At 47.8% G+C, this 26281-nt stretch overlaps 1 protein-coding gene across 8 annotated transcripts in view; it reads right to left on the bottom strand.

Annotated features, from left to right (window-relative positions):
* Positions 1–26281, bottom strand: part of LOC124037509 (zinc finger protein 609-like) — a 232297-nt gene that overhangs the window by 25991 nt on the left and 180025 nt on the right. The window lies entirely within an intron of this gene.

Raw genomic sequence — 26281 nt, 5'->3', positions numbered from 1 at the left:
GAGGCTATATACAATGTGGAGGCTCTATACAGGGGGTACCAGTACAGAGTCAATGTGGAGGCTATATACAGGGGTACCAGTACAGAGTCAATGTGGAGGCTATATACAGGGGGTACCAGTACAGAGTCAATGTGGAGGCTATATACAGGGGGTACCAGTACAGAGTCAATGTGGAGGCTATATACAGGGGGTACCAGTACAGAGTCAATGTGGAGGCTATATACAGGGGTACCGGTACAGAGTCAATGTGGAGGCTATATACAGGGGGTACCAGTACAGAGTCAATGTGGAGGCTATATACAGGGTGTTACGGTACAGAGTCAATGTGGAGGCTATATACAGGGGGTACCAGTACAGAGTCAATGTGGAGGCTATATACAGGGGGTACCAGTACAGAGTCAATGTGGAGGCTATATACAGGGGGTACCGGTACAGAGTCAATGTGGAGGCTATATACAGGGGGTACCAGTACAGAGTCAATGTGGAGGCTATATACAGGGGGTACCGGTACAGAGTCAATGTGGAGGCTCTATACAGGGGTACCAGTACAGAGTCAATGTGGAGGCTATATACAGGGGGTACCAGTACAGAGTCAATGTGGAGGCTATATACAGGGTGTTACGGTACAGATTCAATGTGGAGGCTATATACAGGGGGTACCGGTACCGAGTCAATGTGGAGGCTCTATACAGGGGGTACCAGTACAGAGTCAATGTGGAGGCTATATACAGGGGGTAACAGTACAGAGTCAATGTGGAGGCTATATACAGGGTGTTACGGTACAGAGTCAATGTGGAGGCTATATACAGGGGGTAACAGTACAGAGTCAATGTGGAGGCTATATACAGGGTGTTACGGTACAGAGTCAATGTGGAGGCTCTATACAGGGGGTGGAGGCTCTATACAGGGGGTACCAGTACAGAGTCAATGGTCCTTCTGTAGCTCAGTTGGTAGAGCATGGCGCTTGTAACGCCAGGGTAGTGGGTTCGATCCCCGGGACCACCCATACGTAGAATGTATGCACACATGACTGTAAGTCGCTTTGGATAAAAGCGTCTGCTAAATGGCATATATTATTATATTATTTAATGTGGAGGCTATATACAGGGGGTACCGGTACCAAGTCAATGTGGAGGCTATATACAGGGGGTACCGGTACCGAGTCAATGTGGAGGCTCTATACAGGGGGTACCAGTACAGAGTCAATGTGGAGGCTATATACAGGGGGTACCAGTACAGAGTCAATGTGGAGGCTATATACAGGGTGTTACGGTACAGATTCAATGTGGAGGCTATATACAGGGGGTACCGGTACCGAGTCAATGTGGAGGCTCTATACAGGGGGTACCAGTACAGAGTCAATGTGGAGGCTATATACAGGGGGTACCAGTACAGAGTCAATGTGGAGGCTATATACAGGGGGTACCAGTACAGAGTCAATGTGGAGGCTATATACAGGGGGTACCAGTACAGAGTCAATGTGGAGGCTATATACAGGGGGTACCAGTACAGAGTCAATGTGGAGGCTATATACAGGGGGTACCGGTACAGAGTCAATGTGGAGGCTATATACAGGGGGTACCAGTACAGAGTCAATGTGGAGGCTATATACAGGGTGTTACGGTACAGAGTCAATGTGGAGGCTATATACAGGGGGTACCAGTACAGAGTCAATGTGGAGGCTATATACAGGGGGTACCAGTACAGAGTCAATGTGGAGGCTATATACAGGGGTACCGGTACAGAGTCAATGTGGAGGCTATATACAGGGGGTACCAGTACAGAGTCAATGTGGAGGCTATATACAGGGGGTACCGGTACCGAGTCAATGTGGAGGCTCTATACAGGGGGTACCAGTACAGAGTCAATGTGGAGGCTATATACAGGGGGTACCAGTACAGAGTCAATGTGGAGGCTATATACAGGGTGTTACGGTACAGATTCAATGTGGAGGCTATATACAGGGGGTACCGGTACCGAGTCAATGTGGAGGCTCTATACAGGGGGTACCAGTACAGAGTCAATGTGGAGGCTATATACAGGGTGTTACGGTACAGAGTCAATGTGGAGGCTATATACAGGGGGTACCAGTACAGAGTCAATGTGGAGGCTATATACAGGGGGTACCAGTACAGAGTCAATGTGGAGGCTATATACAGGGGGTACCAGTACAGAGTCAATGTGGAGGCTATATACAGGGGGTACCGGTACCGAGTCAATGTGGAGGCTCTATACAGGGGGTACCAGTACAGAGTCAATGTGGAGGCTATATACAGGGTGTTACGGTACAGAGTCAATGTGGAGGCTATATACAGGGTGTTACGGTACAGAGTAAATGTGGAGGCTATATACAGGGTGTTACGGTACAGAGTCAATGTGGAGGCTCTATACAGGGGGTACCAGTACAGAGTCAATGTGGAGGCTATATACAGGGGGTAACAGTACAGAGTCAATGTGGAGGCTATATACAGGGTGTTACGGTACAGAGTCAATGTGGAGGCTATATACAGGGGGTAACAGTACAGAGTCAATGTGGAGGCTATATACAGGGTGTTACGGTACAGAGTCAATGTGGAGGCTCTATACAGGGGGTGGAGGCTCTATACAGGGGGTACCAGTACAGAGTCAATGGTCCTTCTGTAGCTCAGTTGGTAGAGCATGGCGCTTGTAACGCCAGGGTAGTGGGTTCGATCCCCGGGACCACCCATACGTAGAATGTATGCACACATGACTGTAAGTCGCTTTGGATAAAAGCGTCTGCTAAATGGCATATATTATTATATTATTTAATGTGGAGGCTATATACAGGGGGTACCGGTACCAAGTCAATGTGGAGGCTATATACAGGGGGTACCGGTACAGAGTCAATGTGGAGGCTATATACAGGGGGTACCGGTACAGAGTCAATGTGGAGGCTATATACAGGGGGTACCGCTACAGAGTCAATGTGGAGGCTATATACAGGGGGTACCAGTACAGAGTCAATGTGGAGGCTATATACAGGGGGTACCAGTACAGAGTCAATGTGGAGGCTATATACAGGGGGTACCGGTACCGAGTCAATGTGGAGGCTCTATACAGGGGGTACCAGTACAGAGTCAATGTGGAGGCTATATACAGGGGGTACCAGTACAGAGTCAATGTGGAGGCTATATACAGGGTGTTACGGTACAGATTCAATGTGGAGGCTATATACAGGGGGTACCGGTACCGAGTCAATGTGGAGGCTCTATACAGGGGGTACCAGTACAGAGTCAATGTGGAGGCTATATACAGGGGTACCAGTACAGAGTCAATGTGGAGGCTATATACAGGGTGTTACGGTACAGATTCAATGTGGAGGCTATATACAGGGGGTACCGGTACCGAGTCAATCTGGAGGCTCTATACAGGGGGTACCGGTACCGAGTCAATGTGGAGGCTCTATACAGGGGGTACCAGTACAGAGTCAATGTGGAGGCTATATATAGGGTGTTACGGTACAGAGTCAATGTGGAGGCTATATACAGGGTGTTACGGTACAGAGTCTATGTGGAGGCTATATACAGGGGGTAACAGTACAGAGTCAATGTGGAGGCTATATACAGGGTGTTACGGTACAGAGTCAATGTGGAGGCTATATACAGGGGGTAACAGTACAGAGTCAATGTGGAGGCTATATACAGGGTGTTACGGTACAGAGTCAATGTGGAGGCTCTATACAGGGGGTACCAGTACAGAGTCAATGGTCCTTCTGTAGCTCAGTTGGTAGAGCATGGCGCTTGTAACGCCAGGGTAGTGGGTTCGATCCCCGGGACCACCCATACGTAGAATGTATGCACACATGACTGTAAGTCGCTTTGGATAAAAGCGTCTGCTAAATGGCATATATTATTATATTATTTAATGTGGAGGCTATATACAGGGGGTACCGGTACCGAGTCAATGTGGAGGCTATATACAGGGGGTACCGGTACAGAGTCAATGTGGAGGCTATATACAGGGGGTACCGGTAGAGAGTCAATGTGGAGGCTATATACAGGGGGTACTGCTACAGAGTCAATGTGGAGGCTATATACAGGGGGCACTATTGTGTTGAACGTTAAGCTGTTGTCAATGAATAGCATTCTCACATAGGTGTTCCCTTTGTGCAGGTGGGAAAGGGCAGCTGTGTTGTGTAATAGAGATTGCATTGTCTGGGGATCTGCTGGGGCAGTATGCAAATTGGGGTGGGTCTATCTAGGGTTTCTGGGATAATGGTTTTGATGTGAGCCATGATCAGCCTTTCAAAGCACTTCATGGCTACAGACTTGCTACGGGTCGGTAGTCATTTAGGCAGGTTGCCTTAGTGTTCTTGGGCACGGGCACTATGGTGGTCTGCTTAAAACATGTTGGTATTACAGACTGGACAGGGAGAGGTTGAAAATGGTAGTGAAGACACTTGCTAGTTGGTCAGCGCATGCTCGCAGCACACATCCTGGTAATCTGTCTGGCCCTGCCGCCTTGTGAATGTTGACCTGTTTAAAGGTCTTACTCACGTCGGCTGCGGAGAGCGTGATCACACAGTCTTCCGGAACAACTGATGCTCTCATGCATGTTTCAGTGTTATTTGCCTCGAAGCGAGCAAAGAAGTCGTTTAGCTTGCCTGGTAGGCTCGTGTCATTGGGCATCTCTCGGCTGTGATTCCCTTTTGAAGTCTGTAATGGTTTACTGGCCCTGCCACATCCGACGAGCATCAGAGTCGGTGTAGTACGTTTCCATCTTAGTCCTGTATTGACTCTTTGCCTGTTTGATGGTTCGTCGGAGGGCATAGCTGGATTTCTTATAAGCGTCGGGGTTAGAGTCCCGCTCCTTGAAAGCGCCAGCTCTAACCTTTAGCTCAGTGTGGATGTTGCCTGTAATCCATGGCTTCTGGTTGGGGTATGTACTCATGGTCACTGTGGGGATAACATCATTGATTGATGAAGCCAATGACTGATGTGGTGTACTCCTCAATGCCGTTGGAGGAATCCCGATACATATTCCAGTCTGTGCTAGAAAAACAGTCCTGTAGTTTAGCATCTGCTTTATCTGACCACTTTTGTATTGATCGAATCACTGGTGGTTCCTGACTAGTTTTTACTTGTAAGCAGGAATCAGGAGGATACAATTATGGTCAGCTTTGCCAAATGGAGGGCGAGGGAGAGCTTTGTACGTGTCTCTGTGTGTGGAGTAAAGGTGGTCCAGAGTTTTTTTCTTCTATGGTTGCACATTTGTTATTTATTTATTTATTTATTTATTTATTTATTATTTTACCCCTTTTTCTCCCCAATTTCGTGGTATCCAATTGTTGTAGTAGCTACTATCTTGTCTCATCGCTACAACTCCCATACGGGCTCGGGAGAGACGAAGGTTGAAAGTCATGCGTCCTCCGATACACAACCCAACCAAGCCGCACTGCTTCTTAACACAGTGCGCATCCAACCCGGAAGCCAGCCGCATCAATGCGCCCGAGGAAACACAGTGCACCTGGCCACCTTGGCTAGCGCACACTGCGCCCAGCCCGCCACAGGAGTCGCTGGTGCGCGATGAGACAAGGACACCCCTACCGACCAAGCCCTCCCTAACCCAGGCAACGCTAGGCCAATTGTGCGTCGCCTCACGGACCTCCCGGTCGCGGCCGGTTACGACAGAGTCTGGGCGCGAGCACATTTAACATGCTGATAGAAATTTGGTAAAACAGATTTAAGTTTCCCTGCATTAAAGTCCCCGGCTACTAGAAGCGCCGCCTCTGGGTGAGCGGTTTCCTGTTTGCTTATGACAGAATACAGCTCATTCAATGCTGTTTTTAGTGCCAGCCTCTGACTGTGGTGGTATGTAAACAGCTACAAAAAATACAGATATTAACTCTAGGGAGATTAAATATCTCATGATAAGCTGTAGACCACAATAGCTTGAGACTTCCTTAGATATCGTGCACCAGCTGTTATTTACAAAAATACATAGTCCGCCACCCCTTGTCTTACCAGACGCTGCTGTTCTATCCTGCCGGTACAGAGTATAACCAGCCAGCTGTATGTTGATAGTGTCGTCGTTCAGCCACGACTCCGTGAAGTGTAAGATATTACAGTTTTGAATGTCCCATTGGTAGTTTACTCTTGCGCGTAGGTCATCGATTTTATTCTCCAAAGATTTAACTTGCTAGCAGAATGGAAGGAAGTGGGGGTTTATTTGATCGCCTACAAATTCTTAGAAGACAGCCCACCCTCCGGCCCCTTTCTCTCTGCCTCCTCTTCACGCAAATCACGGAGATCTGGGCCTGTTCCAGAGAAAGCAGTATATCATTCACGTCAGGCTCGTCAGACTCATTAGCTTCTTGAAGCTAGGGGGCACTATTTTTATGTTTGGAAAAATAACGTTCCCAAAGTAAACGGCCTATTTCTCAGGACCAGATGCTAGAATATGCATATAATTGACAGATTAGGATAGAAAACACTAAAGTTTCAAAAACTGTCAAAATATTGTCTGATATTGCAGGCGAAAACCTGAGAAAAATCAAACCAGGAAGTGGCTTCTATTTTGAAAACTCCATGTTCCATAGCCTGCTTTTGCTCCATTTAAAGGGATATCAACCAGATTCCTTTTCCCATCGCTTCCTCAAGGTGTCAGTCTTCAGACATAGTTTCAGGCTTTTATTTTGAAAAATGAGCGAGAAAGATAACATTGCGTCAAGTGTTCGCATGAGTTTTGCTCATGCAACAGAGTTTGGGCAGCCATGGCCTCTCCCTCTCCTACTGAAAAAGACAGCTGCGGTTTATATATTATCGATTATATATTTTAAAAACAACTTGAGGATTGATTATAAAAAACATTTGACATGTTTCTGTGGACATTACGGATACTATTTGGAATTTTCGTCTGCGTTGGCGTGACCGCTCTGTAGATTTCTGAACATAACGCGCCAAACAAACGGAGGTATTTTGGATATAAAAATAATCTTTATGGAACAAAGGGAACATTTATTGTGTAACTGGAAGTCTCATGAGTGAAAACATCCGAAGATCAAAGGTAAGCGATGAATTTGATTGCATTTCTGATTTTCGTGACCAAGCTGCTTTGATGCTTGGTGTTCATAATGTTTTGTTGAGTGATCGATAAACTTACACTTACAAGCAACGCTTGGATTGCTTTCGCTGTAAAGCATATTTTCACAATCTGACACGACAGGTGGATTAACAAAAAGCTAAGCTGTGTTTTGCTATATTGCACTTGTGATTTCATGAATATAAATATTTTTAGTAATATTATTTGAATGTGGCGCTCTGCAACTCAGAGGCTGTTGATGACACTTATCCCGCTAACGGGACGGGTAGCGTCAAGAAGGTAAAGGAAAAGAAGGATTCTCCCAGGATTCTCCCTGATGTCAGAAGTTGTTTTCAGTCATAAGGTGAGTAATCAAAATACACCCCCCCCCAACCAGTCGAACATGTAAAACGTCTGTCTTCTTCTCTGGTTTCCATTTAATTCCCCAAGAGTAAAGACGGCACCAAGCAACATTCAGGTCAATCTCAGAGCATTGAATAGAATAGGTGCAGCTGTTCAGTATTCAGCACGCTGGTTTTGGGGTTGGAACTGCACACACACACACACACACACACACACACACACCCCTCCTGCCTCCATTAGAACAGAGCAGTTCCTGATTACAGAGGCTGGGAGCAGCACAGTACACTGACAGACAGCCATTTGTATGCAGCTGAGTGAGGGATGAAGGAGGAGGAGAACAGAGTGGTGTTGTCCTCCAGCTGACATTGCTGCCTGCAGACTGCAGAGGCTCCACAGGGAGAAAAAAAAGTTTATTTTTGTGTCGGGGTAGGAAACAGCTGAGGCATATGAAAGAGTTCCCTGGTTGCCAGAGCCCAGGTCTGTCGCCTTCAATTTGTCTCCCGAATGGTTTGTGCATCGGGCTGACAGACACTTTGATACTAGCAGAGCGAGAGGAAGTGGTGAAGTGAGGCTCGACTCGTCTGTGTGACTGGCTGCTGAGAGAGACTGCCATACCCTTATTCGACCATTAGGGGGCAGTTGGTATCACAGGATGAGCTTCCAAAGAAAACACACACACACACTCACTCACTCAGACAGTCCGTTTTCATTGAGACATTCCCTCAGGGGCTTTGGCTTTCATAATTGACCTGAACTCAGTAAGCCGACAGTTTTGCCTTAGAAGCTTCTCTCAAATATGAGTCACAATGATTGTGTTTACACAGCACACTGCAGATAATGTTGCTTAACTCAAGTGCAGAATATTGGTTTGGTTTCAAGAAAGGGAGTATGTACCATTAACTCAAAAGCCTATAGCTTTCCAACACTTTACAACCGTTCTGATAGCTTTGAACTGTCAGAGCAGTAAAAACATCAATAGAACCAAAGTTAACGGCACAACAATGAGACGAAAAATAGTTCAACGATACAAGCCTTTCAAACAAACGATGATCAACTTGCGTGACTTCACGTTTAGGCAGACAGAACAGCTTTGGGAGCAATTATCCCATCTTCCAAAAGTTAGTATGACATCAGTACATTGTTGGAAAGGTAACCATTAGGCCTACCGCTGAAAATGAACCTGGGTTCTATTGTCTGGGTAAGGTACAAGAGAAAATGAACCTAGGTTCCATTGCCTGGGTAAGGTACAAGAGAAAATGAACCTGGGTTCCATTGTCTGGGTAAGGTACAAGAGAAAATGAACCTAGGTTCCATTGCCTGGGTAAGGTACAAGAGAAAATGAACCTAGGTTCCATTGTCTGGGTAAGGTACAAGAGAAAATGAACCTGGGTTCCATTGTCTAGGTAAGGTACAAGAGAAAATGAACCTAGGTTCCATTGTCTGGGTAAGGTACAAGAGAAAATGAACCTAGGTTCCATTGTCTGGGTAAGGTACAAGAAAAAATGAACCTGGGTTCCATTGCCTGGGTAAGGTACAAGAGAAAATGAAGCTCTCTGCCAACTCCATGTCATTTTCTCAGGCACGCAAATGTTATTTCAAATGGCAGGCAATGCTGAGGTTCAACACCGGAGCCTCGTAAAGGAAGTCAATAGTCTGTGCCAAGACATTAAAAATCTGATTCTGTCCATTAAACACTACTCATGTAAGTCCCTGAAATCACATAACTGCTTTGAGGAGGTGGGGGATGTTCCCAAATTCACATATATGAATGGTAAAACACAGGTGAAGATTGAAGTGTGTGAAGTGTGTGTATGAATGTAGACTAGTCTGTGTGAAGTGTGTGTATGAATGTAGACTAGTCTATGTGAAGTGTGTGTATGAATGTAACCTAGTCTATGTGAAGTGTGTGTATGAATGTAACCTAGTCTATGTGAAGTGTGTGTATGAATGTAACCTAGTCTATGTGAAGTGTGTGTATGAATGTAGACTAGTCTGCGTGAAGTGCATGTATGAATGTAACCTAGTCTATGTGAAGTGCGTGTATGAATGTAACCTAGTCTATGTGAGTGTATGAATGTAACCTAGTCTGCGTGAAGTGTGTGTATGAATGTAACCTAGTCTATGTGAAGTGTGTGTATGAATGTAACCTAGTCTATGTGAAGTGTGTGTATGAATGTAACCTAGTCTATGTGAAGTGTGTGTATGAATGTAACCTAGTCTGCGTGAAGTGTGTGTATGAATGTAACCTAGTCTATGTGAAGTGTGTGTATGAATGTAACCTAGTCTATGTGAAGTGTGAGCGCTGAGTGTATGAATAATATATGTAATATATGCCATTTAGCAGACGCTTTTATCCAAAGCGACTTACAGTCATGTGTGCATACATTCTACGTATGGGTGGTCCCGGGAATCGAACCCACTACCCTGGCGTTACAAGCGCCATGCTCTACCAACTGAGCTACAGAAGGACCACTGAGCTACAGAAGGACCACAATGTAACCACAGCACCAATAAGAAGTGGTAAAAAGGCCACACAGTGTTGCTTTCAGACAGTTGTGGAAAAAGTACCCAAATATACATACACAAAAGTAAATTGTTTAAAAATTCCTTATATTAAGCAAATGTTTTTAAATTTACGGATAGCCAAGAGGCAACACTAAGAATGTGCATAGTGAGTCTGTGAGTCCGTCAGATCAGAGGCAGTAGAGGTGACCAGGGATGTTCTCTTGATTAGTGCATGAATTGGAAAATGTTCCTGTCTTGCTAAGCATCAAAATGTAACTTTTGGTTGTCAGGAAAAATGTATGGAGTAAAAGTAGAAGTTGTCAAAAATAGAAATAGTAAATAAAGTACAGAAAAACGACTTAGGTCGTACTTTAAAGCATTTTTTAGGGCTAGCGTTAGCCTAGCGTTAGCCTAGCTTCAGCAGGTGACCCACCACACGAGCACTGGGGAGTTTGACAAGAAAACAAATTAACTCCCTCACTCACTCACTTCCACACACAACCCCCAGGCACTGAACCCCCACTACACACGACCCCCAGGCACTGAACCCCCACTACACACAACCCCCAGGCACTGAACCCCCACTACACACAACCACCAGGCACTGAACCCCCTCTACACACAACCACCAGGCATTGAACCCCCACTACACACAATCCCCATGCATTGAACCCCCACTACACACAACCACCAGGAATTGACCCCCACTACACACAACCACCGGGCATTGACCCCCACTACACACAACCACCGGGCATTGACCCCCACTACACACAACCACCGGGCATTGACCCCCACTACACACAACCACCAGGCATTGACCCCCCACTACACACAACCACCAGGCATTGATCCCCCACTACACACAACCACCAGGCATTGACCCCCACTACACACAACCACCAGGCATTGACCCCCTACACACAACCACCAGGCTACACACAACCACCAGGCATTGACCCCCAGGCATTGACCCCACTACACACAACCACCAGGCATTGACCCCCACTACACACAACCACCATCAGGCATTGACCCCCACTACACACAACCACCAGGCATTGATCCCCCACTACACACAACCACCATGCATTGACCCCCACGACACACAACCACCAGGCATTGACCCCCCACTACACACAACCATCAGGCATTGACCCCCCACTACACATTAGAGGTTGACCAATTATGATTTTTCAACGCCGATACCGATCATTGGAGGACAAAAAAAAGACGATACCGATTAATCGTCCGATTTATATTTACATATATATTTGTAATAATGACAATTACAACAATACTAAATGAACAATGAACACTTATTTTAACTTAATATAATACATAAATAAAATCTATTTCGTCTCAAATAAATAATGAAACATGTTCAATTTGGTTTAAATAATGCAAAAACACAGTGTCGGAGAAGTAAGTAAAAGTGCTATATGTACCATGTAAAAAAGCTAACTTTTAAGTTCCTTGCTCAGACCATATGAAAGCTGGTGGTTCAATATTCCCAGTTGAGAAGTTTTAGGTTGTAGTTATTATAGGAGTTATGATTGTTGACTATTTCTCTCTATACCATTTGTATTCCATATACCTTTGACTATTGGATGTTCTTATAGACACTATATTACATTTACATTTACATTTAAGTCATTTAGCAGACGCTCTTATTGCCAGCCTAATCTTGGGAGTTGATAGGCTTGAAGTCATAAACAGAGCTGTGAATCAAACATTGCGAAGAGCTGCTGGCAAACGCAGTAAAGTGCTGTTTGAATGAATGCTTACGAGCCTGCTGCTGCCTACCACCGCTCAGTCAGAGTGCTATATCAAATCATAAACTTAATTATAATATGATAAACACAGAAATACGAGCCTTAGGTCATTTATATGGTAAAATCCGTAAACTATCATTTAGAACAAAACGTTTATTATTTCAGTGAAATACGGAACTGTTCTAACGGATGGCATCCATTAGTCTAAATATTGCTGTTACATTGCACAACCTTCAATGTTGTGTCATAATTATGTACAATTCTGGCAAATTAGCTTGCAACGAGCCAGGCGGCCCAAACTGTTGCATATACCCCGACTCTGCGTGCAATCAACGCAAGAGAAGTGACACAATTTTCCTAGTTAATATTACCTGCTAACATGAATTTCTTTTAACTAAATATGCAGGTTCTGTGTATTGATTTTAAGAAAGGCATTGATGTTTATGGTTAGGTACAATGGTGCAATGATTGCGCATTTGTTAAATCATCACCCGTTTGACGAAGTTGAAGTAGGCTGTGATTCGATGATAAATTAACATTGATTATATGCAAAGCAGGACAAGCTAGTTAACCTAGTAATATCATCAACCATGTGTAGTTAACTAGTGATTATCTGAAGATCATTTTTTATAGATACGTTTAATGCTAGCTAGGAACTTAGTTTGGCTCCTTGCTGCACTCGCGTAACAAGTGGTAAAGCCTGCCACTCAGTTTCCTCGTGGAATGCAATGTAATCGGCCATAACTGGCTTCCAAAAATGCAGATTACAGATTGTTATGAAAACTTGAAATTGGCCCGAATTAAATAGTCTTTGTCCCCTCCCAGCGAGCCTGCCTGTGGTTTGTCCCCTCCCAGAGAACCTGCCTGGGGTTTGACAGCCAGTTGGAGAACGGCTCGTAGAAGACAGCCAGTTGGAGAACGGCTCGTAGAAGACAGCCAGTTGGAGAACGGCTCGTAGAAGACAGCCAGTTGGAGAAGGGCTCGTAGAAGACAGCCAGTTGGAGAACGTAGAAGACAGCCAGTTGGAGAAGGGTAGAAGACAGCCAGTTGGAGAAGGGCTCGTAGAAGACAGCCAGTTGGAGAACGGCTCGTAGAAGACAGCCAGTTGGAGAACGGCTCGTAGAAGACAGCCAGTTGGAGAACGGCTCGTAGAAGACAGCCAGTTGGAGAACGGCTCGTAGAAGACAGCCAGTTGGAGAACGGCTCGTAGAAGACAGCCAGTTGGAGAACGGCTCGTAGAAGACAGCCAGTTGGAGAACGGCTCGTAGAAGACAGCCAGTTGGAGAACGGCTCGTAGAAGACAGCCAGTTGGAGAACGGCTCGTAGAAGACAGCCAGTTGGAGAACGGCTCGTTGCGGAGCGGTAAGCCTTGCTGTTTTTCATACTTGAAGTCTGGGACTCTGCGGTTGTTTTGCATACCTCTCCTCAGACTGCGCATACAAAGAGCAGCAAAGTGACACGGCTGACAAGCCCAAACTCAGACTACAAGCTCCACTTGCCGGGGTCTTACTGAACCAGAGAGCGTACAGAGCAGATCTTCAGATACGGTTGGAGGATTTGTAGGTAATTATTTTTTCCTTCTCCATGGCCGAGTTGAAGGAGTCAAGTAGCTTCTGAACTTACTCATTGGTTAAAATGAATGGATTTAGCAAGTGAGGCAAGGCCTCCCTTCCTCATCTGCTAAGTACATTGGAGTTAGCCTGGATCATTTGTATCAAGCCCAGGAAGCAGAAAGGCCCAGGAAGCAGAAAGGCCCAGGAAGCAGAAAGGCCCAGGAAGCAGAAAGGCCCAGGAAGCAGAAAGCCCCAGGAAGCAGAAAGCCCCAGGAAGCAGAAAGCCCCAGGAAGCAGAAAGGCCCAGGAAGCAGAAAGGCCCAGGAAGCAGAAAGGCCCAGGAAGCAGAAAGGCCCAGGAAGCAGAAAGGCCCAGGAAGCAGAAAGGCCCAGGAAGCAGAAAGGCCCAGGAAGAGGAAACTAAGCAACAGAAAAAGAGGCCCAGGAAGAAATGGAGACAGAAAAGAGTAATAAGAAAAGTAAAATGGCAAGATACAATGAGAGAGAAAGAAGCTACGAGAGACATGAACCGGTTGCCCCCATGTTGATTCTCAAGGGCACCAGCTAGGAACCCCTTCCTTTCTACTGCCCCTGCAGAGCAACAAAGACCACTTCGCCTCACCTCACCCATCAAAGATCACCATCAGCCTTGCTCCGCTCATCCGTCCTCGCCTCTCCCATCAAAAGCCTCTCTAATGGCAACAAAGAGCTGACAAGCTCCCAGAGGGAGCCTAGAGGTCTGGGAACCTCTCCTGCCTGGGTCACCAGTTTCATCTTTCCCCCACTGGAAGGTCTTTCATTAAATAGGCAGGCATGGACCCCGTAATCCTCCTCCCCCTGGCCACTAAGGACTCCCTCCCCCTGTCCACTAAGGCCCTCCTCCCCCTAGCCACTAAGGCCCCCCTCCCCTGCTGTGGGTCAAGTCTGCAGGTCGTCCGAGGCCCCCAGGCACCATTCTCATTTAACTAGTCGTATTATATTTTTCCCCCATTCACCAACTGCAGGTCAAATAGATGAGAGTGGACAAAATCCATATAATGTAAATGTCTAGAGGACTAAATAAAAGGGACTGTGCTAGCGTCACCCACCAGTGCACAATCCCATCCAGCCTGAAAGTCAGAGAGTTTATGGTTCTCAATTGATGTTTAAATGGCATTGTGTTGACGAGAGCTGTGTGGGATTATTCTACGTTGTCCAAAGTGTTGATAACAGTGATAAAGGTTTTAATCCCAGAGGAAACGGTGCCAATCGACTACCGGGTATAAAGGAATTAAATCCCTTCACTGCTAAATGGTAACTGATAAACTCTGCCATCGTGATTCCGGCTTTCTGTGGCATTGGATTACACTCTTCCACACACACAAAGCTAGCTAGAACCATGTAGCTGAAATGTGTGGTAGAGCTGGGCTTTCAAAAGTTATCACCTTATCTTGTTGTTCCAATAAGGATGAAGTCTGGAGGCCAATTTGTCACTAACATTCAACTGGTCTCAGTAATTGTGCCAATATGGATACTTGAGGTCACATTGGTGCTTCTCCTATTTTTGTTCAAATAATTGGGCGTAGGCTAAAAACTCAAATTGAATTAGGTAATCAACAAACTTTTAAATGTTTACCAAAGGAACAAAATATACCACTTCTGCAAGCATTAGAAAATGGATGGAATGCGGATGCCAGACATCTGTGTTGATGAGGTCTTGCTCCTGTAGCGAGGCTACGGTGACGACTCTGAATATCCGGGTCACATGACCAGGGTGAGGGGGCGCTCTTTTGAAATCACCTCACCAGCCATTTAACACAAGCTGAGCGACTCCCGCTGAACGGAAGGGAGAGAGAACAGCTCCAAATCCCCTCCTCGTTCTTTTCCTTTCCTCTGAGGGCAGAGGGCTTGGCAGCCGTGTGCCGTTTGTGCTTCCCTGGGGCTGAAAAACAAGCCCTCACACTGAGACCTTGAGTAGTGTTAACTGATTGTGCAGACACACTGACTGACCCCTTCTGCTGCTCCCTGGCCACGACACACTGACTGACCCCTCCTGCTGCTCCCTGACCACGACACACTGACTGACACCTCCTGCTGCTCCCTGACCACGACACACTGACTGACCCCTCCTGCTGCTCCCTGACCACGACACACTGACTGACCCCTCCTGCTGCTCCCTGACCACGACACACTGACTGACCCCTCCTGCTGCTCCCTGGCCACGACACACTGACTGACCCCTCCTGCTGCTCCCTGACCACGACACACTGACTGACCCCTCCTGCTGCTCCCTGACCACGACACACTGACTGACCCCTCCTGCTGCTCCCTGACCACGACACACTGACTGACCCCTCCTGCTGCTCCCTGGCCACGACACACTGACTGACCCCTCCTGCTGCTCCCTGACCACGACACACTGACTGACCCCTCCTGCTGCTCCCTGACCACGACACACTGACTGACCCCTCCTGCTGCTCCCTGACCACGACACACTGACTGACCCCCCTCTGCTGCTCCCTGACCATTACACACTGACTGACCCCCTCTACTGCTCCCTGTTGTAGTAGGCCTTAATACTCACTGACCACACACTACATACATTTAATAGGAGTCAGTCACAAATTCACACCTTTATACTAACACAAAGGGCCATCTGCACCTTTATACTAACACAAAGGGCCATCTGCACCTTTATACTAACACAAAGGGCCATCTGCACCTTTATACTAACACAAAGGGCCATCTGCACCTTTATACTAACACAAAGGGCCATCTGCACCTTTACACTAACACAAAGGGCCATCTGCACCTTTACACTAACACAAAGGGCCATCTGCACCTTTACACTAACACAAAGGGCCACCTGCACCTTTACACTAACACAAAGGGCCATCTGCACCTTTACACTAACACAAAGGGCCATCTGCACCTTTACACTAACACAAAGGGCCATCTGCACCTTTACACTAACACAAAGGGCCATCTGCACCTTTACGCTAACACAAAGGGCCATCTGCACCTTTACGCTAACACAAAGGGCCATCTGCACCTTTACGCTAACACAAAGGGCCATCTGCACCTTTACGCTAACACAAAGGGCCATCTGCACCTTTACGCTAACACAAAGGGCCATCTGCACCTTTACACTAACACAAAGGGCCATCTGCACCTTTACACTAACACAAAGGGCCATCTGCACCTTTACACTAACACAAAGGGCCATCTGCACCTTTACACTAACACAAAGGGCCATCCGCACCTTTACGCTAACACAAAGGGCCATCTTCACCTTTATACTAACACAAAGGGCCATCTGCACCTTTACACTAACACAAAAAGGGCCATCTGCACCTTTACACTAACACAAAAAGGGCCATCTGCACCTTTACACTAACACAAAAAGGGCCATCTGCACCTTTACACTAACACAAAAAGGGCCATCCACACCCAAGATGATAACTATAGCAATAAACTTGTATAATTATTAAAACGTTGGCGAGCATCCATACTTGACGAACGATCTGCCATGTACTCCTATAATCTCCCCTCAGCACAGCCAGAAGAGGACTCAGCACTACCCATCAGAGCCTGGTTTCTTCCTAGGTTCCAGCATTCCTAGGGAGTTTTTTCCTAGCCACTGTGCTTCTACATCTGCATTGCTTGTTCTCTGGTGTTTTAGGCTGGGTTTCTGTACAGCGCTATGTGACATCGGCTGATGTAAAAAGGGCTTTATAAATACACGATAACATATTTTTATACAGTAGCCTGTGGCGCGGGGGAATGTGCAGCTGAAGTAAGAAGGTAAATATTAGCTAGTGGTTAAGAGCGATGGGCCAGTAAACAAAAAGGTTGAACCGACTAGGTGAAAAATCTGTTGATGTGACCTTGAGCAAGGCACTTCATCCTAATTTCTACTTTAAGTCGCTCTGGACAAGAGCGTGTACTAAATGACTACAATGTCATATTTACCTGCAAGAAAAAAATAACAAATAACAAAATAATTGGATTTTTCATAATGTTTAAAACAGGCATTTAAAAAAATATATATATATTTTTTAGCGGTTTTCTGTTAAAATGACACAAACAAATAAAATTCCCTGTGAATTTATAATGAAAATGGTCTACATGGCACTTCCAGCGGAGAGAGAAAATGTTCTTGCTCTCGCTTTTCACGAGAGTGGCGCGTGTAGCTTGTCATAGTCCAATAAGTCACCAAACTGGCTGTAGTCAGAGCTAGAGCCTCCGGGTGGCCACCCCTCAGAGCCTGGTTTCTATTAGGAGATATATATCCTAATTAATGGAAGCTAGCTAGCATAACTAGCATAACTAGCATAACTAGCATAACTAGCATAACTAGCATAACTAGCGTCTTTAGGTTTTTACCAGTCAAAATACTTTGAGGCCCTAATTACACAAGGAAACACACAAACCGATGAGCAATGAGTTATGTTTCTATAACAACACATGTAGTACTAGTAAGAAGTCATGGGGAATATTGCGAATGTACTGTAATATTCTCCGACCTGAGCATTTGAACATAATAGTTTAGCTGGTCCTTTAAGGTTATCTTGGTACTTGAGTCATCACGTCACGTTGTGCCTGTGAGAATGTCCCCAGTAAAGGTAAACCATGTCTCTTTTTGCTAGCAGTGGGAGCAAACTAAAACATTGAAAAACAACCTGGCTTGTGAACAAAACAAGGTAAATAGCCAAGAATCACGAGGACAAAGTCTCACTTTAGTAACTTTTATGACTGTGCCCATTGCTTCTATAAAAACTAATCCTTCAGCACAGATTTCTTTGTGCAGTACCAGATATGAAACAAAAACGTCAGAAATACTTTGAAAAAAGCTACTGCAGCATTTATTTAGCTATCAAATCACAATAATAAGCCATATTAAATAAACGCTCGCACCGCAGAGTGCGGAGAGTCACCATGCACCAACGTGGCTGGTGAATTAGACATTCTTACCCTCCAATGCCAAAAACCTACCTGTATTTATTTGGCAGGTGGCCTTGATCTGTAAAATGAAATTGTAAATCTAATTATAGCCTACTACCATGGCTCATTTTCAAGATGCTAAAGCGCTCTACAAGCAGCCTACGATGTGTGTGTGTGTGTGTGTGCGTGTGTGTGTGAGAGAGAGAGTCCGCCCGTCGTTGCCAGATGAGAGCACAGCGATGCCTTGAGCATTACACATTATAGCGTTTTCTTATCGGTAGAATCCGAACATCTTTTTCTGCAGAAGCGCAGTAGGAAAGGCAGTGAAAGTATCTCACTCGTTATGACTGCAGCAGGCCACAGCAACACAGGCACATGGGCATGAGTAGACACTTTCATTAGAAGAATCATGAAGATAACGCACTTAACTGACCAAATCATCTAATAGTTAACTAGCTAGCTAACACGTGAGCTAACTAGCCAAGCTACAAGGAATGTTTTGCATACCTTATTCGCTGTGCTCTCATCTGGCAACGGCGGGCAGACTCTCTCACACACACACACACACACACACACACACATCGTAGGCTGCTTGTAGAGCGCTTTAGCATCTTGAAAATGAACCTTGGTAGTAGGCTATAATTAGATTTACAATTTCATTTTACAGATTAAACAGCAGCACAATTTAACATAAACACTAGTAATTTCCCGTCACATTTTTTAAGAACATTGAAAACTGAATTTAAGACATTTTAAGGCCTTTAATTTAAATGAATGCATTTAAGAGCTTAAGACTAAGGACACGTGGACACCCTGATTAGAAAACCCTTTTTCCCCTTATAGGTATCGTCCAGTAGGGCCGGGCTGGGTTGGACTGTCTAGACCAGTAGGGTTGGGTTGGGCTGGGCTGTCTAGACTAGTAGGGCTTGGCTGGGTTGGGCTGTCTAGACCAGTAGGGTTGGGCTGGGTTGGGCTGTCTAGACCAGTAGGGTTGGGCTGGGTTGGGCTGTCTAGACCAGTAGGGTTGGGCTGGGTTGGTCTGTCTAGACCAGTAGGGTTGGGCTGGGTTGGGCTGTCTAGAACAGTAGGGTTGGGCTGGGCTGGTCTAGACCAGTAGGGCTGAGTTGGGTTGGGCTGTCTAGACCAGTAGGGCTGGGTTGGGTTGGGCTGTCTAGACCAGTAGGGCTGGGCTGGGCTGTTTAGACCAGTAGGGTTGGGCTGGGCTGTCTAGACCAGTAGGGTTGGGCTGGGCTGTCTAGACCAGTAGGGCTGGGTTGGGCTGTCTAGACCAGTAGGGTTGGGGTGGGTTGTCTATACCAGTAGGGCTGGGTTGGGCTGGGCTGTCTATACCAGTAGGGCTGGGTTGGGCTGGGCTGTCTATACCAGTAGGGCTGGGTTGGGCTGGGCTGTCTATACCAGTAGGGCTGGGCTGGGCTGGGCTGTCTAGACCAGTAGGGCTGGGCTGGGCTGTCTAGACCAGTAGGGCTGGGCTGGGCTGGGCTGTCTAGACCAGTAGGGCTGGGCTGGGTTGGGCTGTCTAGACCAGTAGGGCTGGGCTGGGTTGGGCTGTCTAGACCAGTAGGGCTGGGCTGGGTTGGGCTGTCTAGACCAGTAGGGCTGGGCTGGGTTGGGCTGTCTAGACCAGTAGGGCTGGGATGGGTTGGGCTGTCTAGACCAGTAGGGATGGGTTGGGCTGTCTAGACCAGTAGGGATGGGTTGGGCTGTCTAGACCAGTAGGGCTGGGCTGTCTAGACCAGTAGGGCTGGACTGTCTAGACCAGTAGGGCTGGGCTGTCTAGACCAGTAGGGCTGGACTGTCTAGACCAGTAGGGCTGGACTGTCTAGACCAGTAGGGCTGGACTGTCTAGACCAGTAGGGCTGGACTGTCTAGACCAGTAGGGCTGGACTGTCTAGACCAGTAGGGCTGGACTGTCTAGACCAGTAGGGCTGGACTGTCTAGACCAGTAGGGCTGGACTGTCTAGACCAGTAGGGCTGGACTGTCTAGACCAGTAGGGTTGGGCTGTCTAGACCAGTAGGGCTGGGCTGTCTAGACCAGTAGGGCTGGACTGTCTAGACCAGTAGGGCTGGGCTGTCTAGACCAGTAGGGCTGGACTGTCTAGACCAGTAGGGCTGGACTGTCTAGACCAGTAGGGCTGGACTGTCTAGACCAGTAGGGCTGGACTGTCTAGACCAGTAGGGCTGGACTGTCTAGACCAGTAGGGCTGGACTGTCTAGACCAGTAGGGCTGGACTGTCTAGACCAGTAGGGTTGGACTGTCTAGACCAGTAGGGCTGGACTGTCTAGACCAGTAGGGCTGGACTGTCTAGACCAGTAGGGCTGGACGGTCTAGACCAGTAGGGCTGGACGGTCTAGACCAGTAGGGCTGGACAGTCTAGACCAGTAGGGCTGGACTGTCTAGACCAGTAGGGCTGGACTGTCTAGACCAGTAGGGCTGGACTGTCTAGACCAGTAGGGTTGGACTGTCTAGACCAGTAGGGCTGGACTGTCTAGACCAGTAGGGCTGGACTGTCTATACCAGTAGGGTTGGACTGTCTATACCAGTAGGGCTGGACTGTCTAGACCAGTAGGGTTGGACTGTCTAGACCAGTAGGGTTGGGCTGGGTTGGGCTGTCTAGACCAGTAGGGTTGGGCTGGGTTGGTCTGTCTAGACCAGTAGGGTTGGGCTGGGTTGGTCTGTCTAGAACAGTAGGGTTGGGCTGTCTAGACCAGTAGGGCTGGGTTGGGTTGGGCTGTCTAGACCAGTAGGGCTGGGTTGGGCTGTCTAGACCAGTAGGGCTGGGCTGGGCTGTCTAGACCAGTAGGGTTGGGCTGGGCTGTCTAGACCAGTAGGGTTGGGCTGGGCTGTCTAGACCAGTAGGGCTGGGTTGGGCTGTCTAGACCAGTAGGGTTGGGGTGGGTTGTCTATACCAGTAGGGCTGGGTTGGGCTGGGCTGTCTATACCAGTAGGGCTGGGTTGGGCTGGGCTGTCTATACCAGTAGGGCTGGGTTGGGCTGGGCTGTCTATACCAGTAGGGCTGGGCTGGGCTGGGCTGTCTAGACCAGTAGGGCTGGGCTGGGCTGTCTAGACCAGTAGGGCTGGGCTGGGCTGGGCTGTCTAGACCAGTAGGGCTGGGCTGGGTTGGGCTGTCTAGACCAGTAGGGCTGGGCTGGGTTGGGCTGTCTAGACCAGTAGGGCTGGGCTGGGTTGGGCTGTCTAGACCAGTAGGGCTGGGCTGGGTTGGGCTGTCTAGACCAGTAGGGATGGGTTGGGCTGTCTAGACCAGTAGGGATGGGTTGGGCTGTCTAGACCAGTAGGGCTGGGCTGTCTAGACCAGTAGGGCTGGACTGTCTAGACCAGTAGGGCTGGACTGTCTAGACCAGTAGGGCTGGGCTGTCTAGACCAGTAGGGCTGGGCTGTCTAGACCAGTAGGGCTGGACTGTCTAGACCAGTAGGGCTGGACTGTCTAGACCAGTAGGGCTGGACTGTCTAGACCAGTAGGGCTGGACTGTCTAGACCAGTAGGGCTGGACTGTCTAGACCAGTAGGGCTGGACTGTCTAGACCAGTAGGGCTGGACTGTCTAGACCAGTAGGGCTGGACTGTCTAGACCAGTAGGGCTGGACTGTCTAGACCAGTAGGGCTGGACGGTCTAGACCAGTAGGGCTGGACGGTCTAGACCAGTAGGGCTGGACGGTCTAGACCAGTAGGGCTGGACTGTCTAGACCAGTAGGGCTGGACTGTCTAGACCAGTAGGGCTGGACTGTCTAGACCAGTAGGGTTGGACTGTCTAGACCAGTAGGGCTGGACTGTCTAGACCAGTAGGGCTGGACTGTCTATACCAGTAGGGTTGGACTGTCTATACCAGTAGGGCTGGACTGTCTAGACCAGTAGGGCTGGACTGTCTAGACCAGTAGGGCTGGACTGTCTAGACCAGTAGGGCTGGACTGTCTAGACCAGTAGGGCTGGACTGTCTATACCAGTAGGGTTGGACTGTCTATACCAGTAGGGCTGGACTGTCTATACCAGTAGGGTTGGACTGTCTATACCAGTAGGGCTGGACTGTCTAGACCAGTAGGGTTGGACTGTCTAGACCAGTAGGGCTGGACTGTCTAGACCAGTAGGGCTGGACTGTCTAGACCAGTAGGGCTGGACTGTCTAGACCAGTAGGGCTGGACTGTCTATACCAGTAGGGTTGGACTGTCTATACCAGTAGGGCTGGACTGTCTATACCAGTAGGGCTGGACTGTCTATACCAGTAGGGCTGGACTGTCTAGACCAGTAGGGTTGGACTGTCTAGACCAGTAGGGCTGGACTGTCTAGACCAGTAGGGCTGGACTGTCTAGACCAGTAGGGCTGGACTGTCTAGACCAGTAGGGCTGGACTGTCTATACCAGTAGGGTTGGACTGTCTATACCAGTAGGGTTGGACTGTCTATACCAGTAGGGTTGGACTGTCTAGACCAGTAGGGCTGGACTGTCTAGACCAGTAGGGCTGGTCCATGGATGGAATGGAGCGAGGCCTAGCTGTGGACAGAAGGGGATGAGTGAGAGGAAACAGCACTGCAGAGCTACATTGTTTCAAACAGCACGGCAGAGCTACATTGTTTCAAACAGCACGGCAGAGCTACATTGTTTCAAACAGCACGGCAGAGCTACATTGTTTCAAACAGCACGGCAGAGCCACATTGTTTCAAACAGCACGGCAGAGCTACATTGTTTCAAACAGCACGGCAGAGCTACATTGTTTCAAACAGCACGGCAGAGCCACATTGTTTCAAACAGCACGGCAGAGCTACATTGTTTCAAACAGCACGGCAGAGCTACATTGTTTCAAACAGCACGGCAGAGCTACATTGTTTCAAACAGCACGGCAGAGCCACATTGTTTCAAACAGCACGGCAGAGCTACATTGTTTCAAACAGCACGGCAGAGCTACATTGTTTCAAACAGCACGGCAGAGCCACATTGTTTCAAACAGCACGGCAGAGCTACATTGTTTCAAACAGCACGGCAGAGCTACATTGTTTCAAACAGCACGGCAGAGCTACATTGTTTCAAACAGCACGGCAGAGCTACATTGTTTCAAACAGCACGGCAGAGCTACATTGTTTCAAACAGCACGGCAGAGCTACATTGTTTCAAACAGCACTGCAGAGCTACATTGTTTCAAACAGCACGGCAGAGCTACATTGTTTCAAACAGCACTGCAGAGCTACATTGTTTCAAACAGCACGGCAGAGCTACATTGTTTCAAACAGCACTGCAGAGCTACATTGTTTCAAACAGCACGGCAGATCTACATTGTTTCAAACAGCACGGCAGATCTACATTGTTTCAAACAGCACGGCAGAGCTACATTGTTTCAAACAGCACGGCAGAGCTACATTGTTTCAAACAGCACGGCAGAGCTACATTGTTTCAAACAGCACGGCAGAGCTACATTGTTTCAAACAGCACGGCAGAGCTACATTGTTTCAAACAGCACGGCAGAGCTACATTGTTTCAAACAGCACGGCAGAGCTACATTGTTTCAAACAGCACGGCAGAGCTACATTGTTTCAAACAGCACTGCAGATCTACATTGTTTCAAACAGCACTGCAGAGCTACATTGTTTCAAACAGCACTGCAGAGCTACATTGTTTCAAACAGCACGGCAGAGCTACATTGTTTCAAACAGCACGGCAGAGCTACATTGTTTCAAACAGCACGGCAGAGCTACATTGTTTCAAACAGCACGGCAGAGCTACATTGTTTCAAACAGCACGGCAGAGCTACATTGTTTCAAACAGCACGGCAGAGCTACATTGTTTCAAACAGCACGGCAGAGCTACATTGTTTCAAACAGCACTGCAGATCTACATTGTTTCAAACAGCACTGCAGAGCTACATTGTTTCAAACAGCACTGCAGATCTACATTGTTTCAAACAGCACTGCAGAGCTACATTGTTTCAAACAGCACTGCAGAGCTACATTGTTTCAAACAGCGGCAGAGCTCCAACAATAGATATTTCACTCCTCACAGCTTCCTCCACTGCTTAATTCTCCACTCACACACGTCTCCATTGTTCTTTGTCCAAACACCACAAAAATAAAATTCCACAGCCCCCCCCCCAAAGTTAATTGAATCCCCAAATCATAACACATTAAATCAAAAAATGCCCGGGTGTAGACGCCTGTAACTGTGGCAACCCCACAGTGGGTCTTGGCCCGTGTGTGTGTGTGTGTGTGTGTGTGTGTGTGTGTGTGTGTGTGTGTGTGTGTGTGTGTGTGTGTGTGTGTGTGTGTGTGTGTGTGTGTGTGTGTGTGTGTGTGTGTGTGTGTGTGTGTGTGTGTGTGTGTGTGTGTGTGTGTGTGTGTGTGTGTGTGTGTGTGTGTGTGTGTGTGTCAGGGGGGCTGGAGGATTCAGGGGAGTCTCCTCCCCTGCCAACACTTCTCCCTGTCAGGTCCAGCATGGGGTTGCTCATTGATCTACAGAGCACTCGATACATACTGCACGGCAAGAAAGGTCAGCATTTGGCAGTGAAATATCACAAACCAACTTAACGTGACCCACTTTAATGAAGGAAGCTGTGGATATGCAGCTGACGTGTTGAGTGATGTGTAATTGCACCACTGGGGGGGAAAACATGTAGAATATATTGACTATTATAAACTGGTGGTTCGAGCCCTGAATGTTGATTGGCTGACAGCCGTGGTATACCACAGGTATGACAAAACATATTTTTACTGCAGTAATTAAGTTGGTTACCAGTTTATAAAAGCAATAAGGCACCTCAGGGGTTTGTGATATATGGCCAGTATACCACGGCTAAGGGATGTTCTTAAAGCACGACACAACGCAGAGTGCCCGGACCCAGCCCTTAGCCGTGATATACCCTCTCGTACCTCATTAAATAATCTCTCTTTCTGACACTACACATTGTCCTGATTTGCATAAGAATACGTCGGAAGACACGGGGGGGTGTGGATAAATCCTAAGACGTTTTAATCATGCAGCGAAAAACAGTCACACCGATAACACACGCGCTTCTGAATGTTCAGCTTCTAACAACAGGTATTAAATAGTCCCCCTCCTTAAACATAGCCAGATGAAGTGGTCGAGGCTCTCCTTCCATACACACTGCATCTCTCTCTGTCCTGCCCTGAAGAGGATACTGTTGAGCCTTGATGTCTACAGTCTATTGCTCCCATCTCTCAGCTTCCCCAGTCACATCTCCTGCTCAGCAGCCACCATAGGGTGAACTGGGAGTTAGTGTGAGTGTGTGTGTTCGTTCATCTAACCACATCGTGGCGGCGGGGGTCATGGAATGCGGGGGGGGCACGTGGGCACGCCTGCAGCCAGACGCCTCCTGACCTCGGCTGCTGCTGTTAAATCATAGTCATTTGAAAGAGATTTATTCATGGCTGTTAATGGACCAGGAGACAGACAGCACCGCCTCACAGAGGACCAGGAGACAGACAGCACCGCCTCACAGAGGACCAGGAGACAGACAGCACCGCCTCACAGAGGACCAGGAGACAGACAGCACCGCCTCACAGAGGACCAGGAGACAGACAGCACCGCCTCACAGAGGACCAGGAGACAGACAGCACCGCCTCACAGAGGACCAGGAGACAGACAGCACCGCCTCACAGAGGACCAGGAGACAGACAGCACCGCCTCATAGAGGACCAGGAGACAGTCAGCACCGTCTCACAGAGGACCAGGAGACAGACAGCACCGCCTCATAGAGGACCAGGAGACAGACAGCACCGCCTCACAGAGGACCAGGAGACAGACAGCACCGCCTCATAGAGGACCAGGAGACAGACAGCACCGCCTCACAGAGGATCTTGCCCTCTCGAAACACTAAGGGTTGTAAGTGACTGAACTACTATGTGGATACGCTGTGTTCCAACCCCAGCGCTGAATCATTAAAGGCAATCTGGTGCTGCACAGTCCTTCAGTTTAAACACATTAGCATCCCCGCGGGGGGAAAGCATGTCCGAGCAGGCGGGCTAGCTGTGCCTGCGCCGAGGACGACAGATCTGAAGGAAATGAGATGCTTTTAAATCTGTAATGGCGAACTGCTGAAAATGAGGAGGCGGCGGCTATTTCCTTTCTCCATTACTGAGCGAGGGA

This window comes from Oncorhynchus gorbuscha, linkage group LG06 (genome assembly GCF_021184085.1).
Source record: "Oncorhynchus gorbuscha isolate QuinsamMale2020 ecotype Even-year linkage group LG06, OgorEven_v1.0, whole genome shotgun sequence".
NCBI lineage: Eukaryota > Metazoa > Chordata > Actinopteri > Salmoniformes > Salmonidae > Oncorhynchus > Oncorhynchus gorbuscha.
Note: the sequence above shows the minus strand (reverse complement) of the source record. Positions and strands in the feature narration are given on the sequence as shown.